The sequence below is a fragment of the Trichechus manatus genome, unplaced genomic scaffold (assembly GCF_000243295.1).
Source record: "Trichechus manatus latirostris isolate Lorelei unplaced genomic scaffold, TriManLat1.0 scaffold00121, whole genome shotgun sequence".
Taxonomy (NCBI): Eukaryota; Metazoa; Chordata; class Mammalia; order Sirenia; family Trichechidae; genus Trichechus; species Trichechus manatus.
In genome coordinates this window covers 8578804-8601374 of record NW_004444057.1, presented here as the reverse complement: position 1 = coordinate 8601374, position 22571 = coordinate 8578804, and positions in this window count along the sequence as shown.

Here is a 22571-nt window from a genome sequence, read left to right as displayed (position 1 = left end):
TGTTAACCAATGTCATAAAACAATATGTGTACTACTGTTTCATGAGAATCTATTTATTCTGTAAACCTTCACCTGAAGTACAATAAAAAAATTAAAAAACAAAACAAAAACCAACAATTTCCTATGGGATTTGCTTATATTATTTATTTTATTGCTCAGGTGATCCACAACGAATTCAGGTAAGTTAAAAACACTTGATAGGTCAGTTTGAATTGAGCCCATATTGATAGTAATGTAAAGTAAGATGCTAAATAACAACTGAATTTCATTTTCAGAGATTTGTAAAATGAAGTACTCAGAAAACTATACCCTTATGAATAACCTCAAGTCCTCTATACAGTTATTTGATGTCTGTTGTTAATTTTAGAAAATTCTCACCCATTACTTCTTCAAATGTTTCTTCTGCTCATTCTCTCTTCTGTTTGTGGGATTCCTTGTGCAAGTAGGTTAGACAACTTGGTATGTTCCTCAGTTCTTGGATGCCTTGTTCTTTTTTTTTTTTCCCTAAATTTTTTAATTCTTTTTTTCCTCTCTGTTTCAGTTCGGATATTTTCTATTGATCTATTTTCAGCTTATCTGATTCCTTCCTCAGATATGTTGACTCTACCGATGAACCTGTTGAAGGCATTCCTCATCTCTGTTACTGTATTTTTATTTCTAGCGTTTCCATTTGATTCTTTACTGTAGTTTCCATCCCTGCGCTAAAATTACCCACCTTTCATGTGTGTGTGTGTGTGTGTGTGCGTGCACTTTTTCTATTAAAGCCTTTGATGTGTTAATCAATGGGGTTCAGGGAGAAAAAGGTGCAGCCCCCAGGGCTACACATTCTGATGCCAGTCCCACTTGCACTTTATAAACTCTTAAGAACATTTTAGCTGGATATTCTTACAGGATTATATGGCATCTGCTAGTCTGCCCTAGGCAAGCAAATACTTTCTTTGCTGTAAAGTTGGTCACCTGGTCTGATGCAATATTTAGTGGAATCCCATGCCAGTGGATAAATCATTCCATAAATCCTCAATTAGTAGTGCTGAGACTGTGCACAGGAAAGGCAAACTTACACTCTGAATATTTATCTATTCTTTTGAGAACAAACTGCTGACTTTTCTAGAATGGAAGGGGCCAAATCTAGTCAACATGTCACTAAGTGGCTGGTTGGTCTCCTCAAGAAACGATGCCTAATGGAGATTCAACTTTGGTCTCTATTGATAGCCACTTGGACATTTGACATTGACTTTAGGTATAGCCTTGGTGGCCCAGTGAATAAGAGTTCAGCTGCTAACCAAAAACTCAGCCGTTCAAATCCACCAGCTGCTCCTTGATAACTTTATGGGAGCAGTTCTACTCTGTCCTATAGGGCCACTAGGAGTGGAATCAACTCGATGGCAACGGGTTATAGGTAGATCAGCTACATAATAGGATATAATGCTTTTGTGCACGTAGATAGCCTCTATCTCTGCCACCAAGACTACCTCATTCATGTACTCATTGAGGGAGAGGGTCAATGAGAGAGGCTGGCTGACATCAACTGATTGGGTCACTTTTAATTCTTGCCTCTTCTAAGAGGATGTACTCTTGTGAGCATTAACTTGTGATACAACATTATTCATACTTTGTGATTATCGCATTGGACAAATCTGCTGCAAAAGATCTCTTGAAAATGTTGAAAAGCCAAACAGTCACTTTAAGGACTAAGGTTCAGCTGACCCAAGCCATGGTATTTTCCTTCACTTCATATGCATGCAAAAGCTGGACAATGAATAAGGAATATTGAATGAGAACTGATGCTTTTGAATTATAGTGTTGGTGAAGAATATTGAATATGCCATGGACTGCTGGAAGAACGAACGAATCTGTCTTGTAGAAAGTACAGTCAGAGAGCTCCTTGGAAATGAGATGACAAGACTTTGTCTCATGTACTTTTGACTTGTTATCAGGAGGGACCAATCCCTGGAGAAGGACATCATGCTTGGTAAAGTACAAGGTCAACAAAAAAGAGGAAGACCCACAAGGTGGATTGACACAGTGGCTGCAACCATGGGCTCAAACATGGCAATGATTGTGAAGATGATGAAGGGCTGAGCAGTGTTTCGTTCTGTTGTACATAGAGTTGCTATGACTCAGAACCAACTCGATGGAACCTAACAGGAACAAACAGTGAACAAGGTGTACTCTTTTCATTTCTTTCTTTTATGCCCTTTCATAAATTTTTTCTCCATTAAGGACTTTCTCACTCTTGTTAGACCTAAGTCTTGTTAGGTTTATTTCTGGGGAAATACCAACATTTCCTGGGTAAATAGCAATGATTTGTGAGGATGTCACAGGACCGTCAACATTTCATTTTGTTGTACATAAGATCACTATGAGTTGGAACAGACAGGATGGCACATAACAACAGTAACAGTTGGTTTGTAGTGATACCTCATTGTTTTCTCCTAATGACATATGATGTTGAGCATCTTTTCATATATTTATTTACCATCTGTACATCTTCTTTGGTGAGGTATCTGTTCAGCTCTTTGTTCAGTTTTTTAATTAGGTTGTTTGTTTCCTTTTTTATTTATTTTTGTTTGCCTTTTTAAGGTTGAATTTTAGGAGTTCTTTATGTATTTTGGATACAAGTCCTTTATCCAATATATATTTTACAAATATTTCCTCCCAGTCTTTTCTTTCATTCACTAACAGTGTCTTTTGTGGAACAGAAGTTTTTAATTTTAATAAACTCCAACTTATTAATTTTTTTTCTTTCCTGATTATGCTTTTTGTGCTGCATCTAAAAACTCCTCACCAAATCCTGAGTTACCCAGATTTTCTCACTGTTATCCTCTTAAGTTTTATACTTTTGCATTTTACGTTTAAGTCTGTGAACGATTTAGAGTTAATATTGTTGAAGATCAGTATCTAAATTAACTTTTTTGCATGTAGATATCCAGTTGTCCCAGCAGCATTGTTTTCAAAAATTTATCCTTTCTTCATTGAATTGCCTTTGCTCCTTTTTCAAAGATCAGTTGACTGTATTTGTGTGAGTCTATTTCTGGGATCTCTGTTCTGTTCCATTGATTTATTTTTCTACACTTTCACCAGTACTATTCTGTCTGGATTATTGTAGCTTACTTACTGTATGTATAAGTAACTCTTGAAGTCAGGTAGTGTCAGGTCTTTGACTTTGTTCTTCTTCATTATTGTATTGGCTATTCTGAGTCTTTTACCTTTCCATGTAAATTTTACAATTGCTTTGCCACTAGCCACAAAATAACTTTTTGGGATTTTGATTGGGATTGTGTTGAATCTATAGATTAAGTTGGGAAGAACTGACAACTTAAAAACATTGTCTTTCCATTAGTGACATGGAATATCTAACCTCAATCCGACATTTGTTTTTATGAAAGTGATAACAGTTTTGCTAAACTGAAGGGTGGTAAATGATGTCCTGTTTAATTTGTATTTTTAATTGGTTATTGCTACTTTACAGAAACTTTGAGTGTTTTTATTTTGATCTTGTAATCCAGAAAAATGTTATAAATATTCAGATTGATTTGATAATATTTTATATTATCTTTCTATATCTATGTTTATAAGTAAAATTGGCCTATACTTTTCCATTATGGTCCTTGGTTTTTAGATCATTATTATAATTGTCATATATAGTGAGTTGAGGCAGCTTTCCTTGTTTTCTCATTTTTTGCAATATTTTTAAATAAAATAGACAGTATTTGTCTTTTTTAGTTTGATAGGATTAAACTTCTAGCAACATAGACTTTATAGGGATTACTGGGGGTAGATTTTAAAAACAGACTCAGTATTTTATTATTTATAGCTATGTTCAGATTTTCTAAATTTTTGGAAGTAAATCTTGGTAAAGTATTTTTCTTGGAGATGGTTCCATTTGTCTACATTTTAAAATTTACCAATATAAAGGCATCATAATTTTTAAGGCTCTACTTTAACTTAGTTATGTTCATTTAATATTTCATTTATTATTTTTGACTTCATTTTTCATTGATCAGTTTGTTAATTTTATTAATCTTTTCAAAGAACCTGTTTTTGGTGGGGTATTTCTAACACGACATTAAATAATCAACACATTTCTTTATTCTTAAGTCTGATTTTTAAGCTTAAAGTCTACCTTTTCTGATATTAATATAGGTATACCCACCGTTTGACTTGGTATCCTTTTTATCCCCTTAATTTCAACCATTTCATTTTAGAAATATATTTTTTAAATAGAATATAGCTATATTTTAAAATTATTATTATTGTATTTGTTTCCAAGCTGAGTATCTATAACCTTTAAAAAGTAATTACTGATATATATGGAATTTATTTTTACTATTTTTTGTCTTTTCCATTTATCAAGTTTTTATTTTTTTCTCCCCTCCTTTACATTACATCAACTAAATATTTTAATTTTTAACTTTTTAAAAAAAAAATTTTAATTTTTTTGTCTTTATTGATTTTGGAGTTGCACATTCTAGGCCTATTTTTTTATCTTTATAACTTTAACATGCCTACTTGATCTAATAATGTTTAAATGAATCATTCTCTTTCCATTTAATACAGGAACCAAGGGTTCAGGATCTCTGATCTCTCCCTGTAGTTGATATGTGTCATGTTTTTGGCTCACCAGCAGGTTTGAACACATTATGTTTAATAAATATCCTTCCTTTTGAGTCCTTGTCTCCAAGGTAGAAGTCAAAAAGTCATTTGCACAGCTTCTTTGCAGCTGGAGTATAGCACGTGACCTATGCCCCACCAATCAACAACTAACAACAATTGAAATTAATGACCCAAGTAGCAAGTGCTATAGAGAGTCCCTATTCTACAGTGCAATCTATTTTTTCAGGAAGATGTTCTATCTGCTGTTCAGTAAACTTTCGTAGTTGTGTAAGCCCTAATGTCAAACCCAAATGTAACAAAAATGGAATCTCTCGTGCAGCCTTTCTACATTATTGATTTAGACATTATTCACCACTGAGCCACTTCTAGGCCTGGATATTTGGTCTTTCCAGAGATTCTATAGGCTATCTAACTTGCTTGAGTAAAACCTTTTGTGCTACAAATTAGTGAGTGTGTTTTTCTTTAACATGCAACTGTTGTTGTTGTCGAGTCAATTCAGACTCATAGCAACTGTATAAGACTGAGTAGAATGGCCCCATAGTGTTTCCTAGGTGAAATCTTTATGGGAGGAACTAAGAGCCCTCAAAAAACCTTCCATTTCTTGTTATTTGTAATTCACAATCCTGAATAAATGTTTTGAAAAATCCTAAAGTAAATCAACTGATTTAGTATTTTCAACTCAGTGTTTTCTCAAGCTTTTTTGGCTATATACATATAAAATATATGAATATGTAACTATATATGTGTATGCATGTGTTTGTGTGTGTGTGTGTATTCTACAAAGTATACTCTTAGAGAAACTAGAGAGACATAATAGTCAGCAAAATTTAGTAAAGGATAATGCATTATGGACAAAGAACCATGTCCTGAACCAATTGAATCTTTTATCCGATTTTCAATATTACTACACAATTGTATATTTATTTATCTTGCAAGGCCATAACAATTGTCATATGCTAGCTGTGGGCTAATAAATACGGAAATAATTTTCTTACAGACCCCGTAACAAATTAGGTGACTTGAAGGCAACTATTAATCTTATTTGTGGAAATTTATATCATTTTGGTATGAAAGATGCTGACATCATAAATCATTCAAAGAAATTCAGTCTCCAGTGCCCTTCTCTAACTCACAAAATATCATTTCAATTGAAATAGTACACAGTTTTTCTGGTAAAATTTGCAGTAATACATACTTAGCGTAGGAGATTCTATAATACAATGCTGGCATAGTGGTAAATCACGTACCCACGGGATCCGGGCAGTTTGGGTTAGTATCACAGTTCTGCTGGTTTTTAGTTGTGTCTTCTGGCAAGTGATTTCAACTCTCTATGCCTCAATTTTCTCATCTGTAAAATAAGGATATTAATAGTATATACTGCATAAGGATGCTGTGAGAATTAAAGGTGTTCAAACACTTAAAGCCCTTAGCCCAGCAGCTGGAGTCCGTAACAAATAGATGTTATTGTAAGAATTCTTCCAGACTCCATTCCCTACTTTGGCATACACTTCAGGAAGCTATCGAGTTTAATTATAACAACCCAATATATTCATTATAAAACTTCAGTTTGGAATTAAAGCAGAATATTCAAAATAGTTCCAGCCTTGATTTTTCTTCCTTGATGTGTTTCTTCAAAGGATAATCACATAATCGTAAAAAATTACAACGCTTAAGCAGCTTTCATCTTTCTTCTTTTACCTGTTTCAATCAGCCATTTCTGTCAAAAGACTCCATAATTGTAAAGTCCATATATAATTCCCTTTCTTCCAGTCTTTCAAAATTGTTTTCATGTGATTTCTGTATTCATGAAAACGCCTGAGTCATAGCCCCAGAGAACAGTCTCCAATTGAATCCTTTGAGTGACTCAAGATTCCCTCCTCTGTCCATCAGAGAATTTTACTCTCAGAACTGTTCAGGTGAACTGAAGGAAGTGGGAAAAAAAGAGAGGATGCTTATTTATATTTCATCTTTTCCAACAAGCTTACTTATCTGTAACTGGAGATAATAAAAAAAAATTATCTTGGATCTCAAAGTAACTTAATGTGTGACAGTTGTCCTTATGAAATAAGCTGTTTGATAGAGGGTGGAGAGGATAGCAATAGAGAAATTAAATACTTTGAATCCAAAAATATTAATTCTAATTTTATAGCTTAGAAAATCAAGGTTGACTCTATAATCACTCAAACCACTCACACCTCCACAACTTACTTGAGACGGTTCTTGGACAAATGACTATCTCTTTGTGCTTCAGTTTCTTCGTCTGTAAAAAAAATGATGATAATAATATTGCCCACTTCATAAGATTGTGTAAACCTTGAATGAAACTAACGTAGTATACTTAGAAAAGTGACTCAATAAAGAGCAATTATTACTCTTTAATGGTTAGGATAACATATTAATATAGTATGTGATGTGCTTAGTTTTTGATTAAAAAAGATATTGCATTAATAAAATTCAAAGTATCAGTAAAGGTAAATAACAAACTTTTTTTTTTTTTTTTTAACCAAAGATAAAACTTAGCTGCAAGTCAGGAAAATACAACACAGTTTACATTTTTCTTTGGGATCAAAAACGATCAGTACATCAGTTAGTATAGAAGTGTTTTAAAGGGAGAGGGAAGATAATTCAAATCACTTCATTTTAAACACAAGGTAAATATGTCCTAGTTCAAATATCTTGCTCAAGTTATCAAAGTAGCAAAGATGTATGATTGAATTGAAACCTCTTATTCTTGACTTATTTTCCAGTTCTCTATCCGTTTTATCTTCCTAGTACTAATGAAAGAGCAAAGCCCAGCCCAAGATAGCAGAATATTTCTATAATTATTACCGAAGTGGATATGTGATTAAGCAGGCAGGAATATTAGGAACGGCTTAGCTAGGAAGTAAGAAAGAATGAACTCAGCAAATACTTGTTAAATTTAACATAAAACTTTTTTTTTCACATATTATGTCCAGAGTTGATAGAAAACATATTGTTATTCTACAAATTAACTTCAGGAAGGGCAGCTAAAGTTGTCTCTGACTCACAGTAGGCACGTTTGCTTTTCAGTAAGATTTTGATCTAGTCCTAATTATGTATGTAAGAAGCTTTAACCTGACCTCCCAGAATTCTGTCCTTAGCCTTAAGAAGCAGAAATCTAGTCATCTAAATTGTGTAAATTCTTGGAGCTTTCCCCTGCCTGCACTTTATGGGAAGACAGGTGACATATTTAGCCTAACGTAACTGATGGTAAAGTCCATCGTGATATCACTCCTGATGAATGGTGGAGAAGATCTACTAAGGTCCTCACATTTTCTCCCTTTATTTCACATAAATAATGTCTGCTAGTGTTGCATTAATATATAACTATATTTTCATCACTGTGATGAATGGAGAGGAAGGTCTAATAAGGTCTTCACATTTTTCCCTTTATTTCACATAAACAATGCCTACTATACCTGCATTGGAGCCCTGGTGGTTCAGTGGTTAAGACCGCTGCTGCGGTCGGCAGTTTGGATCCACCAGCCGCTCCTTGGAAACGCTATGGGGAAGTTCTACTCTGTCCTATAGGGTCACTATGAGTCAAAATCAACTCGACAGCAACGGATTTGCTTTTCTGGGTTTTATAGTTACATTAATATATAACTATATTTTTACCAAAGAAATTCTGTAGTAATTTTACTGTCCAAAAGGTTAATACAATGATTTACATGTCTTGACCTCTTAGAATGTGGGAAAAAAAAAAAGAGACATGGACCACAGAAAACAAATATGAATATAAAATTTTATGAATAGAGTGTCAGAACCTTTGAAAGCTGAAATATGTGGTCTGTGAAATAATGGCCTCTGAAGACTTCCTTGTTCAAATCCCCAGAACTTAGGTAGTAAAAGGGACTTTGAAGATGTGATTAAGGTTAAGGACCTTGAGATGGAGAGATTATCCTGGGTTATCCGGCTGGGCCCAGTCTAATCATGAAACTCCTTAAAAGTGGAGAAACTTTGCTGACTGTGTGTGGTCAGAGGTAGCTGTGACAATGGAAGAAGACACAGAACTATATGATGTTGTTGACTTTGAAGATGAAGGTAAGCGGCCCCTTGAAGCTGGAAATGACAAGGAAATGGATTTTGCCTTAGGCTGTCCAGAAAGGAATGTAGCCCTGCTGACTCCTTGATTTTGGCCCAGTGAACCCACATTGGGCTTCTTACCTACAGAACATCTAACCTAATGAAACTCTAACCTGATAAACTTATTAGCCACTAAGTTTGTGGTGGCTAAACTAACAACAACAAAAGTTTACAGTAATTTGTTATAGCAGCAATTGAAAACTAATACAGTGTATATAGAAACCATAAGCAGTAATCCAAATATCAATCCCAGACTGTTGGACAACCGCAGGTTATAATAGGAAAAGCAAGACTATGAGTTAAGATATATCCTCCTAATCCAGTTTTGCTTTTAACTACCCATGAGACCTTGGGGAAAACAGTTACATACAGCAGCTTACTCATATTTACAATGGAAATATTGGGTTAATTGCTGTTGTTATTAGGTGCAGTCAAGTCAGTTCCAACTCGTTGCCACCCTATGTACAACAGAACAAAACACTGCCTGGTCCTGCACCATCCTCACAATCGTTGTTATACTTGAGCCCATTGGTGCAGCCACTGCGTGAATCCATCTCGTTGAGCACCTTCCTCTTTTTCCCTGACCCTCTGATTTACCAAACATGATGTCCTTCTCCAGGGACTGGTCCTTCCTGATAACATGTGGCTTGCGTTAGGTGCATCTTAGTCCTCAAGATGACATCCTTGTTTTTTAAAACTTAAAGAGATCTTTTGCAACAGGTTTGCCCAATGCAATACATCCTTTGATTTCTGGACTGCTGCTTCCATGGACGTTGATTGTAGATCCAAGTAAAATGAAATCCTTGACAAGTTCATTATTTTCTCCATTCATCATGATGTTGTTTATTGGTCCTGTTGTGAGGATTTTTGCTTTCTTTATGTTTAGATGTAATCCATACCGAAGGCTGTAGTCTATGATCTTTATCAGTAAGTGCTTGAAGTTTTCTTCCCTTTCTCCAAGCAACATTGTGTCATCTACATACCGCAGGTTGTTAATGAGTCTTCCTCCAGTCCTGATGACACCTTCTTCATATAGTCCAGCTTCTGGGATTATTTTCTGAGCATACAGATTGAATAAATATGGTGAAAAGATACAACCCTAACATACACTTTTCCTAATTTTAAACCATGCAGTACACCTTGTTCTGTTTGAATGATAGCGTCCTGGTCTATGAACAGGTTCTGCATAAGCACAAATAAGTGTCTGGAATTCCCATTCTTCACAATGTTATCCATGCTTTGTTAAGATCCACACAGCTGTATGACTTTGTGTAGTCAATAAAACACAGGCTAACATCTTTCTGGTATTCTCTGCTTTCAGTCAAGATCCATCAGACATCAGCAATGATATCCCTCATTCCACATCCTCTTCTGAATCTCGCTTGAATTTCTGGCAGTTCCCTGTTGACGTACTGCTGGAGCCATTTTTTTAAAAATTATCTTCAGCATAATTTTACTTGCATGAGATATTGATGGTATTGTTCAATAATTTCTGCATTTTGTTGAAATATGTTTCTTTTGAATGGGCACAGGTATGGATCTCTTCCAGATGGCTGGTCAGGAAGCCGTCTTCCAAATTTCTTGGCATAGACGAGTGAACACTTTCAGTGTTGAATATGTTTGTTGTAACATCTCAGTTGGTAGTCCATCAATTCCTGGAGACTTGTTTTGCCAGCTTGGACCTTTTCCTTCAGTACCCTTGGTTCTTGATCGTATGCTACCTCTTCAAATGGTTGGACATTGACTAATTCTTTTTTGGGATAGATGGTCATAAATTAAATCCCTTTCAGCTTGAACAGCAGTATTTATGTAGATGTTTTAAAAATACAGTCTAATACCATTGATAGAACAAGTGCACTTCTAGGAATTGACAGAATGCCAACTGAGATGTTTCAGCAAACGAATGTAAGTGGAAAGACACAGAGAACATTAATACACGTAGAATAATGTGTATAGAACCTGTTGCCTGAGAGCTGATTCTGACTCATGGAAACCCCATGTGTGAAGAATAGTACTGCTCCATAGGGTTTTCAAGGCTATGACCTTTTGGAAACAGATTGCCAAGTCTTTCTTCTGAGGCAGTTTTGGATGGGTTCAAACAGCCAACATTTTTGTTAGTAGTCAATAGCTCAACAGTTTGCACCACCCAAGGACTCCTATGAATAATGTGTAAGTGCAGTGAAAGAACCACAGTCCCTGAATCCTGGAGTAGGCAATGTTCATATGTCCTGTCTCCCTCTCAACTGGTGGTGTGATTATAAGTAGCAGAGTTTGAGTTTGAGCAAGAGGGTCCATAATTGGAAGGTGTTATGGACCAATGATAAAACTTCTCTATCATAGAGAAACCAGGACAAGTATGCCTGGTCAGGGCTAGAGCTTGTCAATTAGCCTACTGAATAGACTTGGGTTTTATTTGCATTTCTTGGGCAGAGGAGACATGGAGCCAGAATGGCTGCCACCAATGAGTGGCCAAATTAAGCACTCATGAACACTGAGTACTTCATATGTCGTATACATATTTAGTGCATTCAAATATTCAGTGTTCTCATGATATTTAGTGCCCAGGTGCCTCGTGAATATTGTTGTTGTTGTTAGCTACCATTGAGTTGACTCTGACTAATAGTGACCTTATGGTATAACAGAACAAAACATTGTGAATTCATGTGTCATCCTCACTATTACTTGCATCCTTGAGCCATCTCACTGAGGGTCTCCCATGTCCTCCTTGGCCCTCTATTTCACCAAATATGAAGTCCTCTTCTAGCAGTTGACCCCTCCTGATGACATGTCTAAAGCCAATGTTACACTGTGATCCATAATGTTTTCATTGGCTAATTTTTGGAAATAGATCACCCAGCTTTTCTTCCTAGTCTGTCTTCATCTGGAAGCTCTGCTGAAAACTGTCCAGCATGTGTGAACCTGCTGATATTTGAAATTTTAGTGACATAGTTTCCAGCATAATAGCAACACGTAAGCCACCATAGTATGATAACCTGACAGGTGAGGTACCTTTTAATCAGTCCATCCATTTCTATGTTTTACTCTCATCCTATGAATTCTGCCTATGTTTAACAAACTCTTTTCTTACTAGCTACGTACCTATACTTAAAGCATCTGAAGAGTTATCTATGTTTTACAAGCTGCAGATGTATTCATGTTTTATAGTAGATTTGAATGTCTCAAAAGTAAATATATTTTTCACCAACCCTCAGAATTTCCTTCTGTGTAACTTGACCTTGACATGACAGTGTTATAAGTCTGCCATCTCTCTGATTAAATGTGATTAAACTAGAATTGGCCTGTAACTCAAGAGCAGTCAATCAATAGCCTGGAAAAAACTGAATAAGATCAAAGACTCGCTTTCCCTAGTAATCTGAACTGTAATGGTAATGGGAACAGGAAATGAAAGTAGCAGTGGAGAGGAGTAAACAGAATCCACGTGTAAGCACAAGCCAAAAAAAGACTTTTCATAGGAAAGAGTGAGTTATTAGTTCGGTAGTAGAGCATAAGTAGAAGATACCCAGGAAGAGAGAAAAAGTCATTGTAGCTGAGACACATTAAAGGAGGAGATGCTGAAATGTAGATTGGTGGGGCTTCATCTTCTGAGAAGAGAGTTGGTACGGTGACTTTGGATCCTGAAAAACTAGCCAATTTCCAAATTTTCTGACTATTATATGATTCTGGTAATTTTCATGATACCTTGTTTTAGAGCTTTTTCTACATTTGCATGGGACATAGCCCAGTGCTTAAGATTTCTGTTGGCTAGTTTTGTATATATACTATACTGAACACTAATTTTTTTCAAGGCGTATCCATATAATAACTTTAATATTTTCACAGTAAGATTCTTTCAACTTTACGTTGGTTGTAATTACTACAATGTACCAAATAATTTCCATATAAATTAAAGGAGGCATCAACCAATAATAACTTGGCATATGTATATATGTATGTATGTATATATATAAATATATGAACATTTTCTATTTTCTCAAGGTTAATTTATGCACCAGGATGAGTGTTATCAACATATACCTTCTTGCACGCTTTAATGCACTGAGCATCTGGTGGTAAGCCTAGGAAACCAATTCAATGGAGTAAAATAGAGCTTGTTAAAGAGTTGGTTTTGTTGAGGGTCAGTAAATATGTGGCACGTGTACCATTACTCCCTTCTTCCAATCTTATTGCTGAATTGTTTGTTATTCAGAGTTTTATTTATTCTTGAATCTAGACAAGGTTTTAGTCATAAATATCGACAGGACTATATGTCAGGTCTCACTACTAACAGAGCTGACTGAGCCAGCACTCATAATGGAAGCTATTTGCCATCAAGGTGTTATTTCCTCCTTTTGATTTTGCTTTTAGTGGTGGTGGCTTTCTCTAAGTGATTAATAGCACCTTATTAAGTGAATGGGTCCCTGGGTAATGCAAATGGTTAAAATGCTCAGCTTCTAACTGAAAGATGGATGGTTCGAGTCCACCAGAGGCACCTCAGAAGAAAGGCCTGGCTATCTACTTCCAAAAAATCAGCCATTGAAAACATTATGGAACATCATTCTCCTCTAATGCACATGAGGTCACCATGAGTCAGAGTTGACTTGATGAAAACTGATAGTGGTGATGGTATTAAGTGAATGCAATCTGTTACTTTAACATTTCTTCAAAATAGAAGAACTAAAAATCCTGCTATATACTACTCCACATACTGATAAATTATTGTAATTTATTAAAATTACCTATAGAAACTAAGTATGATTTAGAAAACTCAATTTTTTAAACAATCACCAGCTCTTGGAATTATTAAGGGAGAAAGGAGACCAAGAAATCTTAAAAAAAAAATTATAGACAACAACATGAAAATTAAAAACTTCAAAAGGCCAAAATTACCTTAATAAAAAAAAAATCTACAGACTAGGAAAAATATTTGCAATATGTACGTTGTTGTTGTATGCCATCAAGTCAATTTCTACTCATAGCCACCATTTATGACAGTGTAGAACTGCCCCAGAGGGTTTGTAAGACTGTCATCTTTATAAGAGCAGGTCGCCACATCTCTTCTCCCGCAGAGCTGCTGGGCAGGTTCCAAATGTCAACCCTTCAGTTAGTGCTGAGCACTTAACTGTTACACGAGCAGGGCTCCTGCAATATATGTAACACACCAAAATAATTAATATCATTAATATGAAAAGTAGTCCTATAAATAAATAAGAAAGTCTTTTAAGTGGCTGTTTATGAGATATGATTGGTGGGGGAACAAAGCAAGGCCAGGCCCTGAAGTACTGGCTTTTTCCTACTTCCATACTAGTGTAACTTCTGGAGTGATTGTTTTTGGCCTTAAGAAATACCTTTTAAAATGACAATACACTTGCAAAGAAGAGTTAACTATGTGTATCTGTAATGGCATTGATTGAAACATAAATAGGCCGATTTCTACCTTGGGTGCCAAAGTAGAAATGGGGAATACTAGATTGAAGGAACAATATTTATGCAGGACTTACGTGTATTTTAATAGGAGCCTTGGTGGCCCACTGGTTAAAACACTAGGCTGCTAACCAGAAGGTCAGCCATTGGAACCTACCAGCCACTCCATGGGAGAAAGATGTGGCAGTCAGCTTATATAAAGATTTACAGTCTTGGAAAACTTATAAGGCAGTTCTATTCTGTCCTATAGGGTCACTATGAGTCAAAATCTACTCGACAATAGTGGGTTTCTACTACTTTAAGTACTTGTGAAATAGATTTTTAAGTTGATTTGTCTAGAACAAATGTAAGAATGTGATACAGAGATCACGTATATGTCTAGGCAAAACTGAATATTTAATCAATGGCTAGTATCATTGGGCAGACATTGTGCATCTGCTGATGGGAGTACATCACTATCTGTGACGTTGTGCTGCCCCTCCCCAGAAAATTGTAACTTGAATACAGCCAAGACTCAATCTAACGAGCAATGTACAAGATAAATAAGGGTAGGGGAAACATAGGAAGTTACACCATGAGAATACAATCAGCAAATCCAGACTGTGGGAAACCATACAGGATAAATGACCTGTTTCTTCAATAACTAAAACTGAAAGGAAGGGATGGAGGCAAAGACGGAAGAAGGAAGAGAGGCAAAAGACTAAAATGTAGATTAAAAACAAAACAAAACAAAATTTAAAAAGTTGCATAGATTTAAGACACACCAAACAATCACAATTTATGGACCTTAGTTGGATCCTAATCCAAAAACAAATTATTATGAACATTATGACAATTGGAGAGGATGAACACCACTGGAATAGTTGGTGATGTTAAGGAATCATTAATTTTTTGGTATGATAATGATAGGGTATTTTTCTTTTTAAGATTATTTCTTTAAGAGATATATTATTTTGAATATTTACAGAAGAAATGATAGAAGATCTAGGATGACCAACTGTCCTGTTTGCCCAGGACTGAGGGGTTTCCCGAGACTCGGGACTTTGAGGGCTAAACCAGGAGAGTCCAGGCAAACTCAGATTTCCATCACAACTTACGGGAACGGGGTTTATGAAGTTGGTGAAGATAGAGATAGAACTGGGTAGGCTTTAGAGGATAATTGTGGAAGCCACGGTATATATTTTTAAATGTCCAAGATTTAAACCAAAAATCACATAAACCTGTATTATGTTGTATGTGGGAAGATGGAATGGATTTTGCTAGTCAATGATGGAAAGCTTCATGAAGGCTTTATGTCTGGATATTTTTTTAGAACACAAAGAAACTGAGTATGAAACATATTTATCATCTAAGATAGCATAATCATGATTGTATCAGTATAACCTTAGTGCTTGTATATAAGAAAATGAAATACACTTGTAATGACTTCTTAAAATTTTACCTATCATTGTACAGCTTCCGGAGTCACAGTACTGCCAGCAATCAGATAGTCAACAGTTACTGAGTGCCTGCCTCTTGAAAATGCCCTGTGGGACCTTCTGACATAGCAAACATAGGAAAATTAACCACCACAAAGCAATGAATTCTAAGTGTTTTCCTATAGAGCTTAGAGGAGGAAGTACTTACTGATCTGGAGATATATGAACTCGTGTTAAATGTATGCATTTAGCCCAAATTTCACGTGATCTATACATCTCTTAATATTTTAAATTGATACTATTTGTAGGTGGATTTGACTGAAAATATGTTTTGAAAATATTTATAGGTAAAAGAGAATTTGTGGAATTTATATTTTTCTTTAAATTTCCATGTGTATCTCTGAACAATCTTTCTTCTTATACAATCTTGACAGTACAAGTGATGAATTATATAATTTACTTCTTTTCCTAACAATATTGAGTCAACAATGTAAAAAGTAAACGGTTATCTTAAAATAACTTTTATAATCAAATCAATGGTTCAATGGTTTGTGTAAATCATGTTCCAAATAGAATATTCTAGCAACAAAGCCCAAACTACTTAGTGAAAGGAAATTAATTAGCCTGCTAGTCATCTTTCATTTAATTTATGTGATGAACATCTTCTTTGCTCTGTTTCTCCCCTAGATCGGAGAAAGATTCTATTATCATTGGCAGATTAAAAAAATAAGTATTATAGAAATGTTTATGTTTTTCCAATGCATTTATTCATAAAACTGGGTTGTGGAAGCCTGCCGAACAGGTTCATTAAGACCATATGAGTTTTTAGAACATTCGCTATGTTGCACACTGCAGAGCACTGCCTTCAAGCTGTTCTTTAGAGACAAACAAGCAGGTGCCCAAACCCTGGCAACAAAGGATCTTTGAAACATCTAAGAGTGACAGAGCAATAGAATGTAAAAGTGTAGGTTCTTATAAAAAACACAAAAAACCAAACCCATTGCCTTCAAGGAGATTCTGACTTATAGTGACTCTATAGGACAGAGTAGAACTGCCCCATAGGGTTTCCAAGGAGTGGCTAGTGGATTTGAACTACCAACCTTTTGGTTAGCAGCCAAGCTCTTAACCATTGTGCCACAAGGGCCCCCTGAGAAATGGACAAACAGCCAAGGGTTTCTGATTTGTGCAACACCTAGGGAATTTCTGGTGAAGCCTGAACACAGTGGTGTGGCCAAATGCTTTACGGCTGCTTCACAGTTTGCTGAATTATGATATCCAAAAAGAGAGAAACATGGAATGGTACAAGATTAAAAAGCCCCAAGCAAGTTTATTTTGCGTTCTCAGAATGTGTCCTGCTTTGTTTAAGCTATTGCTTCCTCCTGTTGCAAAGTTTTTCTGTCCTTCTTAATCCTCCGTAGCAATTTGTCTAATCCTGTTGTTGTTACTGAATGCCATCCAGCCCATTCTGACTCACAGTGACCCCATGTAATAGAGTAAAACTGCCCCCATAGGGTTTTCTTGGCTACAATCTTTATAGAAACAGCTTACCAGACCTTTCTTCTGGTGCTTCTTACTGGGCTCACACCGCCAACCTTTCGGTTAGCAGCTGAGTGCTTAATCGTTGTGCCACCAGGACTCCTTGACTATTCTTTACTTGTTCTATATCTAAGCTGAAAATTATGTAGCTCTGCTAATTGGATTTATTCTTGGGTTAATCAAATATTTTCTTCATGGAACATGATGTCAAAGTTAGTAATAGCAATATAAGTTAGATGTAAAGATAAAGTTTAATTTAAAAAAACAAGTTTTGGACATATTTTTGTCATTTGTTTAAGCTTGAATGCAACATTATCAAAATGTTTACCAAATGTGTCAGAATTATAAATGCAGTCAAACGTCAAAGTTTGTATTTTGCTCACATCCCTTTCATTTCCGCATAGGAAGGATGCTGTTTAAAAAGCCTCTCAGTTTACATTTCTAAATGACTTTAGTATTTTAGAGACGAGTTAGATAAATTGCTTTTGTGCTGTAAAACATTGCATTCCAGAACAGGGGCCACTGTTGTGTATCTTCTTTATAGTAGAAGGAAGCGTTTATGTTAAGATCAAATAACTCATACCCTTTTTGAAACTGCTAACACCAGTGTCATTACTATCTCTTTGTCATTTTCTTTCTCTTTCCCAGCTCTTTGTTTTCCGCTTTCTTGCTCTTTAATTGTCTCCTAAGTCAGCAATACAGGCATACGTCATGTTGCAATTATTTTCCTGAATCAATTTACCTTACTCAGGAATTGAAAGCAAGAAACAAAAATAATCAGCAGAAAATACTTCATTTTACTAGTAAATTATATTTGTGTGTGTTATATTTCTAAATCATATTATATTTGAAAAATCTAACATTTAAGCTGTATGTTGCTGTTGTGCTGTTGTTAGATGCCATCGAGCCGGTTTGAACTCTTAGCGATCCTGTGCACAACAGAACAAAATGTTGCCTGGTCCTGAGCCATCCTCACAATTGTTGCTATGTTTGATCCCATTGTTGTAGCCACTGTGTCAATCCATCTCTTTGAGGGTCTTCCTGTTTTTGCTGATTCTCTACTTTAGCAAGCATGATGTCCTTCTCCAGGGACTGGTCCCTCCCATAATACATCCAAAGTGCATGAGACGAAGTCTCGCAGTCCTTGCTTCTAAGGAACATTCTGGCTATACTTCTTCTAAGGCAAATTTATTCCTTCTAGCAGTCCATTCAGTATTCTTCACCAACACCATAATTCAAATGCATCACCTCTTATTCGGTCTTCCTTATTCATTGTCCAGCTTTTCACTTGCATATTAGGCGATTGAAAACACCATGACTCGGGTCAGGCGCACCTTATTCCTTAAAGAGATGTCTCTGCTTTTTAAGAGGTAGGTCTTTTGCAGCAGATTTGCCAAATGTAATATGTCGTTTGTTTTCTTGACTCCTGCTTCCATGAGTGTTGATTGTGTACCTGAGTAAAATGAAATCTTTGACAGTATCTATATTTTCTCCATTTATCATGATGTTGCTTATTGGTCCAGTTGTGAGAATTTTTGTTTTCTTTATGTTGAGGTCTAATCCTCTTTCATCTTCAACAGTAAGTGCTTCAAGTCCTCTTCGCTTTCAGCAAGCAAGGTTGTGCCATGTGCATATTACGGCTTGTTAATGAGTCTTTCTCCAATCCTGATGCTGCGTTCTTCTTCATATAGTCCAGCTTCTCATATTATTTGCTCAGCATACAGATTGAATAAGTACAGGCATACCGAGGAGATGCTGCTGATGCAGTTCCAGACCACCACAATAAAGCAAATATTACAATAAAGCGAGTCACACGAATTTTTTGCTTTTGCAGTGCACATACAAGTTATGTTTACACTATACTGTAGTCTATTATGGAGCCCTGGTGGTGCAATGATCAAGAGCTCAAGCTGCTGACCAAGAGGTTGGCAGTTCGAATCCAAACCCTATGGGCAGCTCTACCCTGTTCTACGGGGTCGCTATTGACTCAATGGTGAAGGGTTTTTTTTTTTTTTTTTGGTAGTCTGTTAAGGGTTCAATAGCATTATGTCTGAAAAAAAATAATGTACATGCCTTAATTACAAATATTTAATTGCTAAAAAATGCTAACCATCATTGGAGCCTTCAGTGAGTCGTAATCTTTTTGCTGGTGCAGGGTCTTGCCTAGATGTTGATAACTTCTGATTGATCAGGGTGGTGGTTGCTGAAAGGTGGTGTGGCTGTAGCAATTTCTTAAAATAAGACAACAATTAAGTCTGCCACATTGATTGACTCTTCCTTTCAAAGATTTCTCTGTAGCATGTGATTTTGTTTGACAGCATTTTACTCACAGTAAAACTTCTTTCAAAATTGGAGTCAATTCTCTCAAACCCTGCCACTGCTTTATCAACTAAGTTCCTTTGTTGTCATTTCAACAATGTTCACAGCATCTTTACCAGGAGTAGATGCCATCTCAATAAACCACTTTCTTTGCTCATCCATAAGAAGCAACTCCTCATCTGCTAAAGTTTTATCACGTGATTGCAACCATTCAGCCATATCTTCAGGCTCTACTTCTAATTCTAGTTCTCTTGCTATTTCCACCACATCTGCAGTTACTTCCTCCACAGAAGCCTTGAACCCTTCCAAATCATCAATGAGGGTTGGAATCAACCTCTTCCAAACTCCTGCTGATGTTGATATTTTGACCTCCTCCCATGAATCATGAATGTTCTTAATGGCATCTAGAATGGCGAATCCTTTCCAGAAGGTTTTCAATTTACTTTGCCCAGATCCATCAGAGGAATCACTATCTATGGCAGCTATAGCCTTTTGAAATGTATTTCTTAAATAATAAGACTTGAAAGTCAAAATACTCCTTGATCCATGGGCTGCAGAATGGTTATTGTGTTATCAGGCATGAAAAAAACATTAATCTCCTCGTACATCCCCATCAGAGGTCTTGGGTGACCAGGTGCGTTGTCAATGAGCTAAGAAATATTTTGAAAGGAATCTTTTTTTCTGAGCAGTAGTTCTCAACAATAGGTTTAAAATATTCAGTAAACCATGTGTAAACAGATGTACTGTCATCCAGGCTTTGTTGTTCCATTTATAGAACACAGGCAGAGTAGATTTAGCATAATTTTTAAGGGCCCTAGGATTTTCAGAATGGTAAATGAGCATTGCCTTCAACTTAAAATCATCAGCTGCATTAGCCCCTAACAAGAGAGTCAGCCTGTCCTTTGAAGCTTTGAAGTCGGGCATTGACTTCTCCTCTCTAGCTGTGAAAGCCCTAGATGGCATATTCCTCCAATATAAGCCTATTTCGTCTACATGGAAAGTCTGTTGTTTAGGGTAGCCATTTTCATCAATTATCTTAGCTAGATCTTCTGGATAACTTGCTACAGCTTTTACATCAGCACTTGCTGCTTCACCTTGCATTTTTATGTTATGGAGATGGCTTCTTTCTTTAAACCTCATAAACCAACCACTACTACCTTCAAACTTTTCTTCTGCAGCTTCCTCACCTCTCTAAGCTTTCACAAATGAAGAGAGTTAGGGCCATGCTCTGGATTAGGCTTTGGCTTAAAGGAATGTTGTAGCTGGTTTGATCTTCTTTCCAGACCACTAAAACTTTCTCCCTATCAGCAATAAGGCTGTTTTGCTTTCTTATCATTTCATGTGTTCACTGGAGTAGCGCTTTTAATTTCCTTCAAGAACATTTCCTTTGCATTCACAACTTGGCTAGTGGTTTGGCGTAAGAGGCCTATATCTTGGCTTTCAACATGCTTTCTTCACTAAGCTTAATCATTTCTAGCTTTTGATTTAAAGTGAGAGACGTTTGACTCTTCCTTTCACTTGAACACTTAGAGACCATTGTAGGGTTATTAGTTGGCCGAATTTCAATATTGTCATGTCTCAGGGAATAAGGAGGCCAGATCACAGGGAGACGGGGAACAGCCGATCGATGGAGCAGTCTGAATACACACATTTATTAATTAAGTTCACCATCTTATATGGGCATGGTTCATGGTGCCCCCAAAATAATTACGATGGTAACATCAAAGATCACTGATCACAGATCACCATAACAGATATAATAACAATAAAAAGTTTGAAACGTTATGAGTATTACCAAGACATGACACAGAGACATGAAGTCAGCACGTACTGTTGGAAAAATAGGGCCCATATACTTACTGGATGCATGGTTGCCACAAAACTTTAATTTGTAAAAATTGCAATGTCTGTGAAGTGCAGTAAAGTGAAGCACAGTAGAACAAAGTATGCCTGTATGGTGAAAGACTGCAGCCCTGATGCACAAATTTCCTTTTTTTAAACCACACAATATCCCCTTGCTCTATTTGAATGACTGCCTCTTGGTCTACGTAGAGGTTTTGCATAAGCACAATTAAGTGTTCTAGAACTCTCATTCTTCACAATGTTATCCATAATTTGTTATGATCCACATAGTCGAATGCCTTTGCAAAGTCAATGAAACACAGGTAAACATCTTTCTGGTATTCTCTGCTTGCAGCCAAAATCCATCTAACATCAGCAATGATATCCTTCTTTCCACATCTTCTTCTGATCAAGTTTGAATTTCTGTCAATGTACTGCTCCAACCATTTTTGAGCTATCTTCAGCAAAATTTTACTTGTGTGTGATATTAATGTTATCGTTTGATGATTTCCCCATTCCATTTGATCACCTTTTTTTCAAAATAATGTGAATATGGATCTCTTCCAATCCGTTTGCTGGGTAACTGTCTTCCAAATTTCTTGGCATAGATGAGTGAGCACTTCCAGCATTGAATCCATTTGTTGAAACATCTCAATTGGTATTCCATCAATCCCTGGATCTTTGTTTTTTGCCAGTTCTTTCAGTGCAGATTGGACTTCTTCCTTCAGTACTGTTGGTTCTTGATCAGAATACCTCCAAAATGGTTGAAAGTCAACCAATTCTGCTTTTTTTTAATTGTACTTTTGATAAAGTTTTACAGAACAAACAAGCTTCTCATTAAACAGTCAGTACACGTATTGTTTCATGACATGGGTTACCAACCCCATGACATCTCACCACTCTCCCTTCTTGCCCTTGGGTTCCCTATTACCAGCTTTCCCGTCCCCTCTTGCCCTCTAGTACTTGCCCCTGGGCTGGTGTGCCCATTTAGTCTCGTTTTGTTTTATTGTCCTGTCTAATCTTTGGCTGAAGGGTGAACCTTGGGATTGACTTCATCACTGAGCTAAAAGAGTGTCTGGTGCCATACTCTCGGAGTTTCTCCAGTCTCTGTCAGGCCAGTAAATCTGGTCTTTTGTTTGTGAGTTAGAATTTTGTTCCACATCCTTTTCCAGCTCTGTCCAGGACCCTCTATTGTGATCCCGGTCAGAGCAGTCAATGGTGGTAGCTGAGCACCATCTAGTTGTACTGGACTCAGTCTGGTGGAGGCTGTGGTAGTTGTGGTCCATTAGTCCTTTGGACTAATCTTTCCTT